The sequence below is a fragment of the Macrotis lagotis genome, chromosome 8 (genome assembly GCF_037893015.1).
Source record: "Macrotis lagotis isolate mMagLag1 chromosome 8, bilby.v1.9.chrom.fasta, whole genome shotgun sequence".
NCBI classification, from domain to species: Eukaryota; Metazoa; Chordata; class Mammalia; order Peramelemorphia; family Peramelidae; genus Macrotis; species Macrotis lagotis.
In genome coordinates, this window is record NC_133665.1 from 14,763,611 (window position 1) to 14,779,058 (window position 15,448).

The 15,448-nt window shown below is 45.6% G+C and overlaps 2 pseudogenes; one reads left to right on the plus strand and one right to left on the minus strand.

The window, feature by feature from the left end:
• Positions 1 to 3,090: 3,090 nt before the first annotated feature.
• Positions 3,091 to 14,496, minus strand: LOC141495124 (profilin-1 pseudogene; annotated as a pseudogene).
• Positions 14,497 to 14,519: 23 nt separating this feature from the next.
• LOC141494713 (thioredoxin, mitochondrial pseudogene) lies at positions 14,520 to 15,042 on the plus strand (annotated as a pseudogene).
• The last annotated feature ends 406 nt before the right edge of the window (positions 15,043 to 15,448 follow it).

The window sequence follows — 15,448 nt, forward strand, 5'->3', positions numbered from 1 at the left end:
TCCAATTACATGTTATGAAAGTTTTTCAGCATTCAACCACACACATATTTATGTTACATAATTTCCTTCCACCCTCTGTTCCTACCCTTCTCCCCTCAGTGACAAATAGTCTAGTGAACATTGTATATGTACATTTGAGTTTAACATGTTTATATATATATTAGTCATCGTCTGTATGAGGAATTAGGACTAAGGTAAAAGGAAGAAAACCATGGGACAGAAATGGAAAAAAATAAGAGAAAAATTTTTAAAAAATGACCATATTATTCATTCCAATTCTGTAGTAAGTTTTTTGTTTGGTTTTGTTTTATTTTCTTCATCTGGATGTGGATAGCATTACCCATAACAGGTGTCTCAGGGTTTTCCTAGCTCTCTAAACTACTGAAAGTGTAGGCACTGGCTACTTGAGTTTGGATCTGACTGTGAGGAATCATTATTTAGATCTGGGAAAGCAAGGATGGAAAGAAAATAAAAATTTATTAAAAGTTACAACACATAAGAAAATAGTAGGTAAAGAAAGAAACAAAGGAGCAGCTTAACTGGGCTAGCAGTCAGAAAAGACTGAGGGCCCTCAGCAGAGTCCAACCCAGGTTTTTATGTCTTGCCTTTCATCCAGAGGGCAAAAAGGAAACTCCCTTCTCTTTACTGGACCCGGAATTGGGTTGAGGGTGAAGCCTAAGGAAATCAGGATACAAATTTTATATTAAACAATGAATCAGTGTTAGTTGATTTACATCTCAAGAATGGGAATCTTCACCCAATTGACAAGATTTAGCAGTCTTTAAGATTACAATTTTGTTTCTGTTACATTCATAATTCTCTACTTCTAGTCAATTTACATCTCAAGAGCAGGAAACCTCCACTCATTTTAACAAGATTCAACAGTCTTTAAGATTAATTCTCTATATCTTTTCCCTGAATCAAAAGGAGTTGCCTCTCTCAAAATTGAGCAACTCACAATGTCATAGTAAATGTGTACAAGAAGTTGCATCCCTCAAAATTCATCAACTCACAATGCTATAGTAAATGTATACAATATTCTCTTGGTTCTGCTCCCTTTGCTCAGCATCAGTTCCTGTAATTCTTGCCATGTTTCTTTAGAGTCTGACCAATCATTGCTTCTTATAGAATTATAGTACTCCATATTACTTCATATATAGTACTCCATAGTACTTCATATATATAATCTGTTCAGCCATTCCGCAATTAATGGGCATCCCCTTAATTACCAATTCTATACCACTACAAAAAGAGCTGCTATGAATATTTTGGAACATATGGGACTTTTCCCATTTTTTTATAATTTCTTCTGGATATAGACCTAGGTCAAAGGGTATTTATTGTTCTTTAAGCATAGTTTCATATTGCTCTCCAGAATGCTTGAATTAGTTCACAACTCCAGTCAGTGAATTTTTTTTTTGCAAGGCAATGGGGTTAAGTGGCTTGCCTAAAGCCACACAGCTAGGCAATTATTAAGTGTCTGAGGTCAGATTTGAACTCAGGTACTCCTGACTCCAGGGCTGGTGCTCTATCCACTAAGTCACCTAGCAGCCCCCAGTGAACTTTTTAAGAAAAGTTTCTTGCCCCTCCCCGGCAAGAACTCAGTAAATTCCTTCTGCTAAGCATAAGACAAGCCTCTATCAACAAAACAATAGATCCCTGGCCCAACCTGAAAGAATTAAGTCTTTGAGCCCCTCATCCACATTTCCCTAAATACATCAACTCTGATCTCTGAATTATTGTCCCCATCAACATATACCTCAATTATTTCATCTTCCTTCCCCTTTAAAAACTTACTCCTCAGTTGAGTTGCTCCTCTTCCTTTGGGAGACCAACCTGCTCTGGAGCAGTGTAATTTCCCTCAGATAACCTCTCATGCCTCTTATAGCTTTCCTTACTACTTATTCCCTCATGGTAGGGTGCTGTTGCTATTGTTGCTGCTAATATTTTTTCTTGAGCTTCTGATAGCCACAACAATACCTAAAAAAACCTTTATTTGTCCCTAAATTGTTCTGTGTCAAAGTCAAACTTTTAATTGAACTCTTTCATTTTTGCTTGAAACCTTTAGCCAAACATATTTTTCTGACAACATATCTAGATTCATTGTTGTTGTTTTTGTTGTTGAGGATTTTTTTTGGGGGGAGGGTAATGTTATCCAGCTGCTCCAATGACTTTTTGTTTGTTTGTTTTGGGGTTTGAGGGGGGAACAAGACTATGGGGTTAAGTGAATTGTCCAAGGTCACACAGCTTGGTAATTATTGGTGTCTGAGGTCCAATTTGAACTCAAGTTCTCTTGACTCCAGGGCCTGTGCTCTTCTATCCACTGTGTCAATGGTTTTGGCTATGATCTTACATTTTCAACTGATTTTTTTTTAACCTTTTAACTTTGTTGTGATATTTCTTAGTGCCTCATGGCTTTTATTTGATTCATTCTAATTTTCAGGAAGTTTATTGCTTGGGTCAAGTTTTGTATCTTTTATACCAAGTTATTAATTCTCTTTCTAATTCTTTCTATCATAGTTCTTATTTCTTTTCCAATTTTTTCCCCTCAAACACTCATCCCATTTATAAAAGGCATTATAATCCTTTTTTAAAAAAACAAACGGGGCAGCTAGGTGGCAGTGGATAAAGCACCAGCCCTGGAGTCAGGAGTACCTGGGTTCAAAACCAGTCTCAGACACTTCATAATTACCTAGCTGTGTGGCCTTGGGCAAGCCACTTAACCCCATTTGCCTTGCAAAAACCTAAAAATAAGTAAATAAACAAACAAATTAACTAGTATTTCTGACAAAGGATTCATTTCTAAAATATACAGAGAACTGAGTCAAATTTTTTTATTAGCAGAATCTTTTATTCATATTCCAATATAAGTATCCAGAAAAAAACCAAAAAAATTTGCCCCCCCAAAAAATCTTCCCAAGTACACACAGGAAGGAGGTTCAAAAGGAAAGGGGGAACACCTGTCCATCTAACCTGGGCCCCCCCCAGGTGTAGTTTTGGCAGCAACAAGTGGGTGGGGGAAATGCCCCCCCCAAAATGGTGAGGGAAATGGTGCTGAAGCTTTGGAGAAAAAGGGGGGGGCAGGGAGGATCAGTATTGAGAGCATCGAAGGTGGCAAGCCATTTCATAATTGTTGATCATTCCCCCATGGATACCTTCCTTCCCCATCAGCAGGACTAGCGTCTTGACAGTCATGGTAACAGTGAGGTTGAAGGTGGGAGCACCCCTGCCGGGTTTTTATTTACAACGCCGGCTTCTTTATGCTAGTCCGTCCTCTTACTCACCAGTCCAACGCATGATGAGTCTTCGGGGTACCTCCGGCCCCCACTCTTTGATGGGGGAAGAACCAGACAGAGCGCCTGAGGTGGATAATGAGTCTTTATTCTTCTGTGATCACATCCCGCTCCCGCCTAACCTCTCAGCAGACACTTTTATCCCTTCTGTCCTCCCTCCCATGAACTCTTACTCAATGAGGGGCCGAGTTCTGTAACATTCCCTTATAAGGTGATTATGTTTCCCCCGCTAAGCGACCGCCAAGCCTCTTCCCCCCGCCCCCAACATCTCCCCCTTTCTGTTTTACAAGGTTATCACTTGGTGTGACCTTAAGCGGTGCTGAGGTTAGCCTTAAGCGGTGTCATTTCTACTGGCCTCTGATAGCCGGAGGCGAGGAACCCTGTCTTAGGTCATCTCCTTCAACCCAGGACCTTGCCCGTCCTAGGCGCCCGACACCCTCAGGGCCTGTCTTAGGTGGCTGGGTTAGGAGAGGTTGCCCGTCTTGGGGTTTACCTCGTCTTACCCCTAGGTGTCACATGTCATGCATGGCGGCTAGCCAGACTTGGGGATCCTCCCCCGTCTCCATGGCCATGAAGGCTTTCTGAGTAAGAAGCATATAGCCCCTCTGTCGCCTAGCTAGGCGGCAGAAACAGACAACAAGTAGGGTGATTCCCAGAATCAGCGTCCTTGTTCACCCTCAAGGGGGTATCCTCCCGCCATCTGGCAATCCCTCCATGGTATGGGATCCTCGATGTCTTCCCCTGTGGCCACACATGAGGGGCCCCACCGAGGAATCGTGAAGTCCCGTTGAGTTTGATTCACCAGGGGTCGCCAACCCAGAAGGCCTCGGAGCTGGGTCCCCTTTTTTGTCCCTGCTGGGCTGACAGTCGTCTGCGGGAAAAGGCCGACGCAGGGGTCAGTCGGGGCAGTGCTATAGTTAAAATCGTTCTGCCCTGTGGAGTTGAAGTTCCAGGACCGATTTTCTTCCCCGATGTCGAAACATAGGGAGTTGTTCAGGTCCCAGCAGAAAGAGTTCCGGACCGGTGCTTCAGCGGGGTCCATATATGCAGAAGGGAGCCCCATCGATGTATTGGTCACTAGCAGGTGAGGGTAGATCGGGGAGTTCCGTGCTACCGGAAGGGGAGAGGGAATAACTCGGAGTATTCCCCATGTCGGATTTCCTTCAGATGGAGCACCTCCAAGGATCCCTACAACGATCAGAAGGCCTGAAAAAGGAAGAAATTCCTCTCACCCCATAGGGTTGGGCATTAATCAAGGTCTCTTATCTTGTAAACAGGGAGCCATCTTTCTGGCTCTTCTATCTTATCCTCAGCATGAAATGACAGGTGGCCCTGTCTTCTGTTCTTTACCGTTACAGGGCCATGCCAACCTCCCTCTTCATCTCTCCACATGACTTTAGAGCCTGGTAGGGCCTTGGTGGGAGAGGGCAGGAGCGTTGGTTCTTTCTTAGCATGTCCTTTTGGGGAGAAAAATCTCTGGGCGGCTGTAGTGCCGTCATCCCTGACTTGTAGGAAATTCATGGTAAATAGTACCTGAGACAGGTCTGAATGGGTCAGTGACCTGCCAACTCCCCCTTTCTGTTTAAAGAGCGTAGTTTTGAGTGTGCGATTTGCTCTTTCTACCAAAGCTTGGCCAGTGGGATTGTAAGGGATCCCGGTGGAATGGGAAATGGAAAATTCTTTGCAAAAGGAAGCAAAGGCTCTCGAGGTGTAGGCGGGCCCATTATCGGTTTTGATAGCCGAGGGGACGCCTAAGACAGCCATCTGGGCATATAGATGTGAGAGAACGTGTTTAACCGCTTCTCCTGGCTGTAGAGAGGCGAAGGTGAAGGAGGAGAAGGTGTCCACCGAGACATGGATGTACTTACGACCCAGGTGAGTAATGTCCATCTGCCAAAGAGCATTGGGGCCGTCCCCACGTGGGTTAGACCCCTCCGCGGGGAGGGCTTGTCTAAAGGGAGCACAAGAAGTGCAGGAGCGCACAATTTGGCGAGCCTCCTTCCGGGGAATGCTGTATAGGCGCCGGAGCGACCTGGATGACAAGTGATACTTACCATGTGCCAGCTGGGCAGGTGTGGACAGGTTTAACAAGAGAGCCCTATCTGCCTCCGCATTGCCCTGGAATATGGGGCCGGTGGAAGAAACGTGAGAGCGCACGTGAAGAACAAACAGGGGGTGGTTTCTATCACGGAGGGAGGATTGCAGCTGTATAAGGAGTGGGCTAATGGAAGAAGTCGAGGAAATGAAGGCATCTTCTAAACGAGGGATTAGCATGGCACAATACATACTGTCAGTAATAAGGTTAAAAGGGGTGTCTCTGTAGAGACGGAACGCCTGAAGTATAGCATATAGTTCATTCTTCTGAGTGGAGTCAAAGGGGGTATCAAAAATCCAGGTGGCGGGTCTAGCAGGGTCATGGACCACAGCACGGCCCAACCTGGTAGCGTCAGTGAAGACATTAGGGCTGGTCACTGGTTCTGGGGACACTAGAGGGCGCGGGCGGGAAAGGTGCAGTTCAGCGAACACTCTAACCACGGGAGGTGGCGTGAGTCTGGTCTGAGAGAGGGTAGTCAGGACAGTGGCCCAAGCGATAGATCTATCAACTAGCGAGTGGGTCACCTCCTCTGGGAGGGTAAAGTTGAGGACAGGCAAGAGGCCAAAGAGACGCTGGCATCGCTCTGAGGCCTGAAGGCAAAATAAGGCCAGGGCCTCCCACCGGTCCCGGATGATGCTCTTAGTGGTCCGGGGGTATAGCCATTCAAGGCATCCATGTCTCTGGAATAAACATCCCCAGCCCAGGGAACTGTCCCCCAGTGTGTGGAAGAGGACAGGCGACTCCGGGTCGTATTGAACCAAGAAGGAAGAGGTTCTGCGGAAAATTTCTGAGAGCGCCTGTCTTGCCTGGGGGGGTCCAACTTCTAGGGGATGACAGATGGGAGTCGCCTTTAAGGACATCATATAGAGGTTGCATTAAGGAGGATGGGAGGGGCATAGCGGGACGCAGCCACTGTATGGCGCCAACAAGCCTCTGAAAATCATTAAGAGTAGTGTATCCCTCGACGTTGATCGGAGGAAGTGCCCTACTAATCTTTCCCGGAAAAATCCTATGCCCCAAGTAATCATAGGGGAAATCCATCTGTACCTTTTCCGGGGCTATGTGAAGCCCCTTCTTGCGGAGGACATGGGTGGTGTGTTGCAAGCAAGCCCGAGCCCCCGTCACAGAAGGTGCTGCAATCAAGATATCATCCATGTAATGTATGAGCATGCAATTCGGGAATTCTTTTCTGATAGGATGTAGCAGAGTATCCATGTAAAGCTGGCACAGGGTGGGGCTATTGGCCATTCCCTGCGGTAGGACGGTGAACTGATAACGTTTACTGGGGGCTTGGAAATTGATCGCGGGGAGGGAAAAGGCAAATTTTTCTTTGTCCTCCGGGTGGAGGGGAATGCTATAGAAGCAGTCTTTAACATCAATCACTATAATAGTCCACCCTTGCGGGACTGCAGTGGGCATAGGGAGACCAGGTTGGAGGGTCCCCATGGGTACCATGTTGGCATTTACTGCCCGAAGATCAATCAACATTCTCCAACTCCCCCCTTTCTTTTTTATGATAAAGACGGGGGAGTTATACGGGCTAAGGGACGGTTCCACTTTGTTCTCGCGCAGGAGGGTCATTACTATGTCTGTGAGGGCGATGAGCTTTTCTTTTGTCAGGGGCCACTGCTCAACCCAAATAGGTTTCTTATTAATCCATGTTATTCTGGGGGAAAAGCTCATCTCTAGAGTGGCCCCAATTAATTTCCCCGCAGGCTATCAGGGGTGGCAAGTGTCAGGTTAAGCTGGCTCAAGATGTCTCTACCCCATAATGCATAAGGGAGGTCGGGTAGGCACAGTGGGGTGAAGAGTCCAGATTCTTCCAAAGCTGACCACTGTAAGGTGTGTGCTGCTTTCATGGCAGATCTATTGCCCCCCACCCCCGTCACTGCTTGAGGGCTCTGTAGGAGTGGCCACTCGCGCCTCCACTGTCCCCTATTTATGACAGAGCAATCGGCTCCAGTGTCAATTATCCCTTCGAGCTTCTGATTTTCCACCGTGACGGTTAACAGTGGTCGCCCAGAGCTGACCGGGTGGACCCAGTTCACATGAGCAGGAGGGGTCCACAAGGGCAGCGCCTTTCCCACCTCTTGGCCCTGTTTTACCAAGGTGGGAAAGGGGTGGGGGTTTGTGACCCTTACGGATGTGGGACTTCCGGGACCAAAAATGACCTGGGTATGGGTGACTAAGTCCACACATCTCTCAGCCCCTGTGATGAACGCTGGGAAAATATTTAGCTCGATGGGAATCATCGAGGTTTCCCAAGGCCCGATCTCTCTCTGCTGTGTCCCTTCTCTATAGTCAACCCTCACAGGGATAGTCACAGTGATGGGGCCGCTGTCTTCGAGCACGGGGGGGGGGGGGCCCCGCGGCCGGGCCCCTCCCTTTCCCTTTTCCCGACTTCCCTTTGGATAGGCAGAACCTGGCTATGTGACCTGGCTTTCCACAGGAATAACAGGTCGGAACTGAAGTGGAGGGGGGCCGCTGCCTGCACTGTGCTTTGAGGTGCCCTGGCTTTCCGCACCCAAAACAGGTGGGTCTCACCTGCATACCGCGAAGGGCGGTCAGGAGGCTATCCTCCCGGTTCTCCATGGCAGTCACTAAGGCTTGAATTGAATCCTCGCTGGGTATGTCCAGCAATTTGTCAACAATTTCTTCTAATGAAGCGTTGGGGGGAAGGCTGCTAATGGCTGCGATCCCTTTGGGGCGAAGTCCCTCTTTAATCAATTGTCTCATAAGTAGATCAGATCCCGGGGTGTCTCCCATTATACGAGTCACTGTCTCTTTAACCTCGTTCACAAATGAGAGGGGTGTCTGATCTGCTCTCTGCTTCAGCCCAACCAACTTCTGTGTGGCTCTCCCCCCTTTCATGGCTCCAATCTTATCCCAAGCTGCAACATGTGTTTCTTTAACAGTCTCTAGCTCAAACTGGCCATACCGGGCCTGAACAGCAGGGTCAGTATAGGCTCCAGTTCCACACAGGAGGTCAATGGCTAAATCCAGGGGAGTATAACCCCGGGATTTTGCCAGCTTAGAGGCCTCTCTGCGGGCCTGAGCCTTAAAAGCTAAATATGAGGAGGCATCCAGGCACGCGGCTGCAATTTCGTCAAAGTCAGCAGGGGTCCAAGGGTGCGTAGCGAAGAGGTTTTGCATCAGTCTTTTTACATAAGGGGAGCTTGGGCCGTATTTAGTCACGGCCTCCTTAAGTTCCTTAAGCATCTTAAAAGGGACAGGGCGGTAGTCTCGGGCTCCGGTAAGGGGGTCCGTAAATACCGGGTAGAGGCCCCAGTCATCCCAGTCCACCTCCTCCCCTTTCTCTATTGCTATGGAGGCACTCGCGGCAAGTAGGCCGGATGGGCAGAGCCCTTGAGGGGATCTCTGAAGGGCGGACAAGGAACACGGGGGATTTTTTGCCTCTGTTTCCTGGCTGGGCCGCCAAGTCTGGGGCGCGGCAGCTGTCCAATCAGCGCGGACTTCTCCCTCCTCGTCAGCAGCCTCCCGGTCCCACCTACTCACGCTCCTCTTCCTGCCACCCCTGAGGACTGTTTGCACCCCTCCCTTCCCGCGCTCGGAAACTTCCGGCCCTGAATCTCTAAGTGTGCCACATTCATCGCCCTCCCCCTTTTCTTTCTGTCTCGGTAAGGAGGGGCATGCGGCATTTTCTTCTCCCTGGGGGCCCCTTGTTCCCCCATTGTTTCTTCTAAGTTCCTCCCATGGATACAGGGGAGGGGGTGGCCTTCCCTCTTCCTCTGAGCTCTCTGAATCCGATCCCGCCAACGAGCTACCCACCTGAGTGCTGATTGGTCGTGCCAAAGTCACCTTCTGGGGATGCAGGGCTGCATCCACTATCTTATACACTGTAAAATCCTCAGGGGTCAGTTTTCCCGGGTAGGTGTCATCATAGGAGGCCATCTGCTGCCCTACCACCTTCCATTTACCTGGTTGGATCCCACTATGTTGCACCCAAGGGCAGATGTTCCAGATATTCTCAACAAAAGCACGGCACGTCTTGATAGGTAATTTACAGCCATGCTTAGCGCAGAGTTTATAAAGCTGCGCTGCAACGACCCCTTTCTCCTCCGGCTGAAAGGCGGGAATACTATTCCGGCCCCCCATGCTGTCTACTAGCTGAGGCTGCAATCCTAACAGGTGGCAGAACTGGAAAGTTCCCGTTCGGCAAAAGAGAAGGAGGCAGCAGGGCACAATCAGACAGGCCAGCACGGCAAGGAGCGTGATTAGAGCAGAAGGAGAAAGGGAAGAGAAAGGAAGCATAGTCAACACAATAGGGATATGTCCTTCAGGCAATATCTGAGAGTAAACGCCCTCTCCTTCCTCCCGGTCAGAAACGACCGAGGCTGTCTGGAGAATCCGACCAGCGGATTCAGACGTTCCCTAGCAAAATCAGGTCCCTGTTCCGGGTGCCACTTGCCGGGTTTTTATTTACAACGCCGGCTTCTTTATGCTAGTCCGTCCTCTTACTCACCAGTCCAACGCATGATGAGTCTTCGGGGTACCTCCGGCCCCCACTCTTTGATGGGGGAAGAACCAGACAGAGCGCCTGAGGTGGATAATGAGTCTTTATTCTTCTGTGATCACATCCCGCTCCCGCCCAACCTCTCAGCAGACACTTTTATCCCCTCTGTCCTCCCTCCCATGAACTCTTACCCAATGAGGGGCCGAGTTCTGTAACATTCCCTTATAAGGTGATTATGTTTCCCCCGCTAAGCGACTGCCAAGCCTCTTCCCCCCGCCCCCAACACACCCCCAGTGCTCTTTTGTACTCAGGTCCATGGTGAACTCTCCATCTAGCAGCAGCGAATCCCTGATCACTGAACATTTCTGGCCCCCAAACGTCAGCCCATTTACGAAGAAAGTTGAATGATCTTTGCCAACCAATACAGCTACTTCAGCTGGCGTGATATTGGCGAAGGCTTTCCCGGGGACGGCGGCCCAGACTGAGGGTGAGTCCTTCTAGCCGACTCTGGCCGCATCCTGACAGGCCCGGTCCTCCAGGAGGTTGGCGATGTAGGCGTTCCAACGGGCCGTAGCGCTGGCGGTCTGGCTCTGCTGCTCCTGCGGGCAGGGGTGGTAGGGAGCTCTGAACAGGCGCTGCCCTCTGGACTCGCAGCTCACTTCTCTCTGCCTGAGTCAAATTTTTAAAAACACAAGTCATTTCCCCGATTGACAAATGGTCAAAGGATATGCAAAGGCAATTTACAGATGAGGAGATCAAATCAATCCATAGTCATGTGAAAATTTGTTCTAAGTCACTAATTATTAGAGAAATGCAAATTAAAGCATCACTGAGGTATACCACCTCACAACTCTCAGACTGGCCAGTATGACCAGAAAGGACAATGTTCAATGTTGGAAGGGATGTGGGAAATCTGGGACACTAATACATTGTTTCTGTAGTTGTGAAGTCATCCAAACCTTCTAGAGAGCAATCTAGAATTATGCTCAAAGGGCAACAAAAATGCCATACCCTTTGATTCAGCAATAGCACTACTGGGTCTATACCCCTGAAGAGATTATGAAAAAGGGTAAAAATATCATTTATACAAAAATATTCATAGCAGCCCTGTTTGTGGTGGCAAAGAATTAGAAATTAAGTGAATATCCTTCAGTTGGGGAAATGGCTTAGCAAACTATGGTATATGTATGTCATGGAACACTATTGTTCTATTAGAAACCAGGAAGGATGGAAATTCAGGGAAGACTGGAGGGATTTGCATGAACTGATGCTGAGTGAGATGAGCAGAACTAGAAGAACATTGTACACCATAACAGCAATATGGAAGTGATGATCAACCTTAATGAACTTGCTCATTCCATCAGTGCAACAATCAAGTACAATTTTGGGGTATCTGTGTTGGAGAATACCATCTGTATCCAGACAAAGAATTGTGGAGTTTGAACAAAGACCAAAGACTATTACCACTAATTTAAAAAAAAAAGCCATTATCTTATGTAATTTTGCTATCTCTTATACTTTATGTTTCTTCCTTAAGGATATGATTTCTTGGGGTGGCTAGGTGGCACAGTGGATAGAGCACCGTCCCTGGAGTCAGGAGTACCTGAGTTCAAATCTGGCCTCAGACACTTAATAATTGCCTAGCTGTGTGGTCTTAGGCAAGCCACTTAACCCCACTTCCTTGGAAAAACTAAAAAAAAAAACTAAAAAAACTAAAAAAAAAGATGATTTCTCTCTCATCACATTAAACTTAGATCAATGTATACCATGGAAACAATGTAGCGACTAACAGACTGCCTTCTGTGGTAGGGTGGGGGGAAGGAAGCAAGATTAGGGGGAAAAAAAATTTGCTTCATTTCTTCCAGAAATTCAATTGAATTTATGCCCAAGTCGTGTTTTGGGAGCATTGCTTATAGATATTTTAGTTCATTCTCTTTTTCTCCAGTTGTGTCTTGTGGTCATGGGAACATAATAGCTCTCTATTGACTACAGAAAACACTATCATAATTCATCATCCTATCATCTTGTTGGTTCTGTATACAGTCTTCTGGTTCTGCTCACTTCACTCCACAACTGTTCATCAAGTCCAGGTTTTTCTGAAATCTGCCTATTCATCATTTCTTCTAGAAAAATAATATTCCATTACATTCATGTACTACAACTTGTTCAGTCATTTCCCAGTTGATGGACATCTCTCAACTTCCAATTCTTTGTGAATACAAAAAGAGCCACTATAATCCCCCTTTTTATGATCTCTTTAGGCTATAGACCTAGTAGAGGTATTGTTAGATCAAAGGGTATGCACCATTTTATAGCTTTATAACCCTTTGGTCATAGTTCCAAAATGTTCTCCAAAATGGTTCAATCAGTTCACTGTTCCATCAATAATGCATTAATATACCAATTATTTCACATCCCCTCCAACATGTATCCTTTTCCTTTTCTGCCATATTGATCAATCTAATAGGAATGAGGTGTTAATTCTGAATTGTTTTAATGAGAAGTGCAAATTAAAACATTTCTGAGGCTCTACCTCACACTCATCAGATTAGAAAAAATTTTAAAAAATGACAATTTTTGGAGGAGGTATTTAAAGATAAACATATGAATATGTTGCTAATAGAAGTATGAAATGCTCCAACTGTTCTTGAAAACAATTTAGAGCTATATCCCCAAATTCATTGTTCAGTGCATATCTTTTAATTTAGCAATATTAAGTTTATACTTCAAAGAAATCAATAAGAGAAAGGGGTCATTTTGAAATGAAAATGGAAACACAGTGGAGAAGGAAATGGTAAGCTACTTCAACAACAATATTCCAGTTACTTGAACTGAAATATGTAAAAGCATATTTAAAACCTTCTTTTAAGCAAAATTGAAAATAGAAATATTATCTCTGTTTTAAAAACTTTTCCAGTCATTTACCTTTAGGAAAGTGGGTAGAACAAAAGCTAACCAAACTGAATTCTTCCCTAGATAAGATCTCTACTATCCTATTCATCATACTGATACATATCAGGGAACTTGTCTGATGGACAAGTACCAAAAATCACCACTACTAAAGACCCAACCTTCTGACTATGCCACTATATAAATATATTCCCCCCAAAAGCCTCTGAGAGCCTAGCTCTACTAAACTCCCAATCATGTGTGATTGCTCACAGACTTAATGAATGAATAAATAAATAAGTGAACATTACTGTTTATTTTTTGTGCTCCCACTGATGATTGCAGTTTTGAGCCTTAATAAATCTTATTATTTTAATGATCATGATTTTCACACATGAAGCTCCATTAAAATATCATTCTGGAGATAGTCAGAAAAAGGAGAATTAGTCATGTAGCAAGATACAGAGACCATTAAAAGGTTATCAGAGGGGCTGCTAGGTGGCGCAATGGATAGAGCACCGGGCCTTGTTTTCAGGAGGACCTGACTTCAAACCTAACCTCAAACACTTAATAATTACATGGACGTGTGACCTTGGACAAGTCACAACTCCATTTACCTTGCAAAAAAAAAAAGGTTATCAGAATGTTGTCCTTAACAATTTTAGCCAAATTGCTTTTAATTTCAGAGGTAGATTGCTACTGAACTCATGTGAACCTTGATATTTCATTTGACTTATTTTTAAACGATAATGATATTCTTTTAAACACATTTATATGATGCTTTAAAGTTAAAAACACTCGGCAAACCTGGTAACAATCCAATGAAGGAGATAGTACAAGAATTATAATCCTACTTTTATCAATGAAAAAAATTGAGACTCAGAAATTTTAAATGACAATTGAGTCATACATCTAGTTTGAGTCAATTAAACTGTGAGCATTTATTCAGTGCCCACAGTGTACTTGGTAGGTAACAGGCACTGGGGATACAAATAAAAAAATGAAAATTCCTATAAGAGGGAGATGATAAGTAACAGGGAGACAATACATACAAATATACATACAATGAACAATGAATTTTGCCTACATATTTTAAACTCATATTTCTGTAACACAAGTGGCTGGAAATTTGCCTTTTATACAAAGTTTTGTTTTAATCAGAGCATATTAAAAAAAAGAGAGATACTGACTTTAGAAAGTCTCTTAAACAAATTATCATCTGTAAAGGACCAGATCAAAATAACCTTTCCAGCTTGAAAGGATGCTTGCTTTGTGAAGATCATTTAGCATAACTGATAGAGCATCAAGAGTGAGAAGTATTTTCTGAAGTTAATGAGATTATTGATTAGGATTCTTCTGCCCTTGATGGACATAACTTAAAAATCTATTGGGGAACTTCTTTGATGGACAAGTACCAAAAATGCCCAACTACCTAAATTCCAGCCTTTTCTAACTATGCTACTGTATAAATATGCTCCCCCCCAAAAAACCTCTTGATAAAGACAAACTGTGGGTAACCCTTTTTCTCAATACAAAGATACATATATACATACATACAAACATATAAGTGGGTGTGGGTGTGGGTGTGTATACACAGATATAAAAAGAGTAGATAGGAGACTGGGCAGGCCTCAGTGGGCAGAGGCAGCTGCAGAGGAGAAGCCAGGCCAGACCAGGCCAGGCCAGGCCAGGTCAGGTCAAAGCAGCCCAGGGCAGAGGATCTCTGCTCACTCTCTGGGTCTCATGGCTACATTTGTGCTGCAGGGAGATGGCTCAGTCAGTGTTCCTCTGGAGATTCTTGGTCCCTGTCATCTCCAGGAAGCTCCCTCAGTATCACTGGGTGCCTCTTCCTCCTGAGGTTCTAGACCAGGGCAGCCCTGGTAGACCCACAGCTGTCTCTAGTTTTGGCCTGGACATTCTCCACCACCAAGATCTGTAAAGTTACATTTAACATCCAGGATGGACCTTATTTTCTGGACAGAGTTGTCAACAATGAGATACCAGTAGTTATGGATTATCATGCACAGTGAGTATAGGTCATTTGCAGAAGGTGAGGTGGTCCTTGAAAGATCTTGGGGTCCTGGTTAGAGAAAATTGTGGCAAAGCAGGAGGGGAAGGTACTGGTGACCAAGGTGGACATAGATGACAACACAGAACTCACCATTGAGTATGAGGTTTCAGCTGTGCCAATTGTGCTGGCCATCAAGAATGGGGTCATAGTGGACAAGTTTGTGGGCATCAAAGATGAAGACCAGCATAAGGCTTTCCTCAAGAAGCTAATTGGCTGCTGAGCTAGGCTTCTTGTGTTTTCCCCTGGGCTTCTTTTCTCCTAGAAGAACTCTAGTCCTTTCTAGCTCTCACCTGTCTAGCCCTTATTAGCCCATCTTGTGTCCTTCTGAGGAAGGGTTCTTCATCGCCAAACTTGGGAATCAAGATCATTTCCAAATTGTCTGACTCCAAAGGACTGATCCTTGGGGAAGTGGCACTGCTGCTGACTGGGAGTGGGGTTTCGGAGGGGTTCTTGCCCTACCCCCCCCTCCTCCCATCACCACCACCAAGCTCACTCTAATCTAGGCAGGTATTGTGGCCACCTCCAGAGGAGTTTGGAGAGGAACCTATTTCATTACTTAATAGTGGGGTCACCCTGTTTTGACTGTAATATTTTTATCCTCCTCATCTGGTACCTGTACTCCTGCC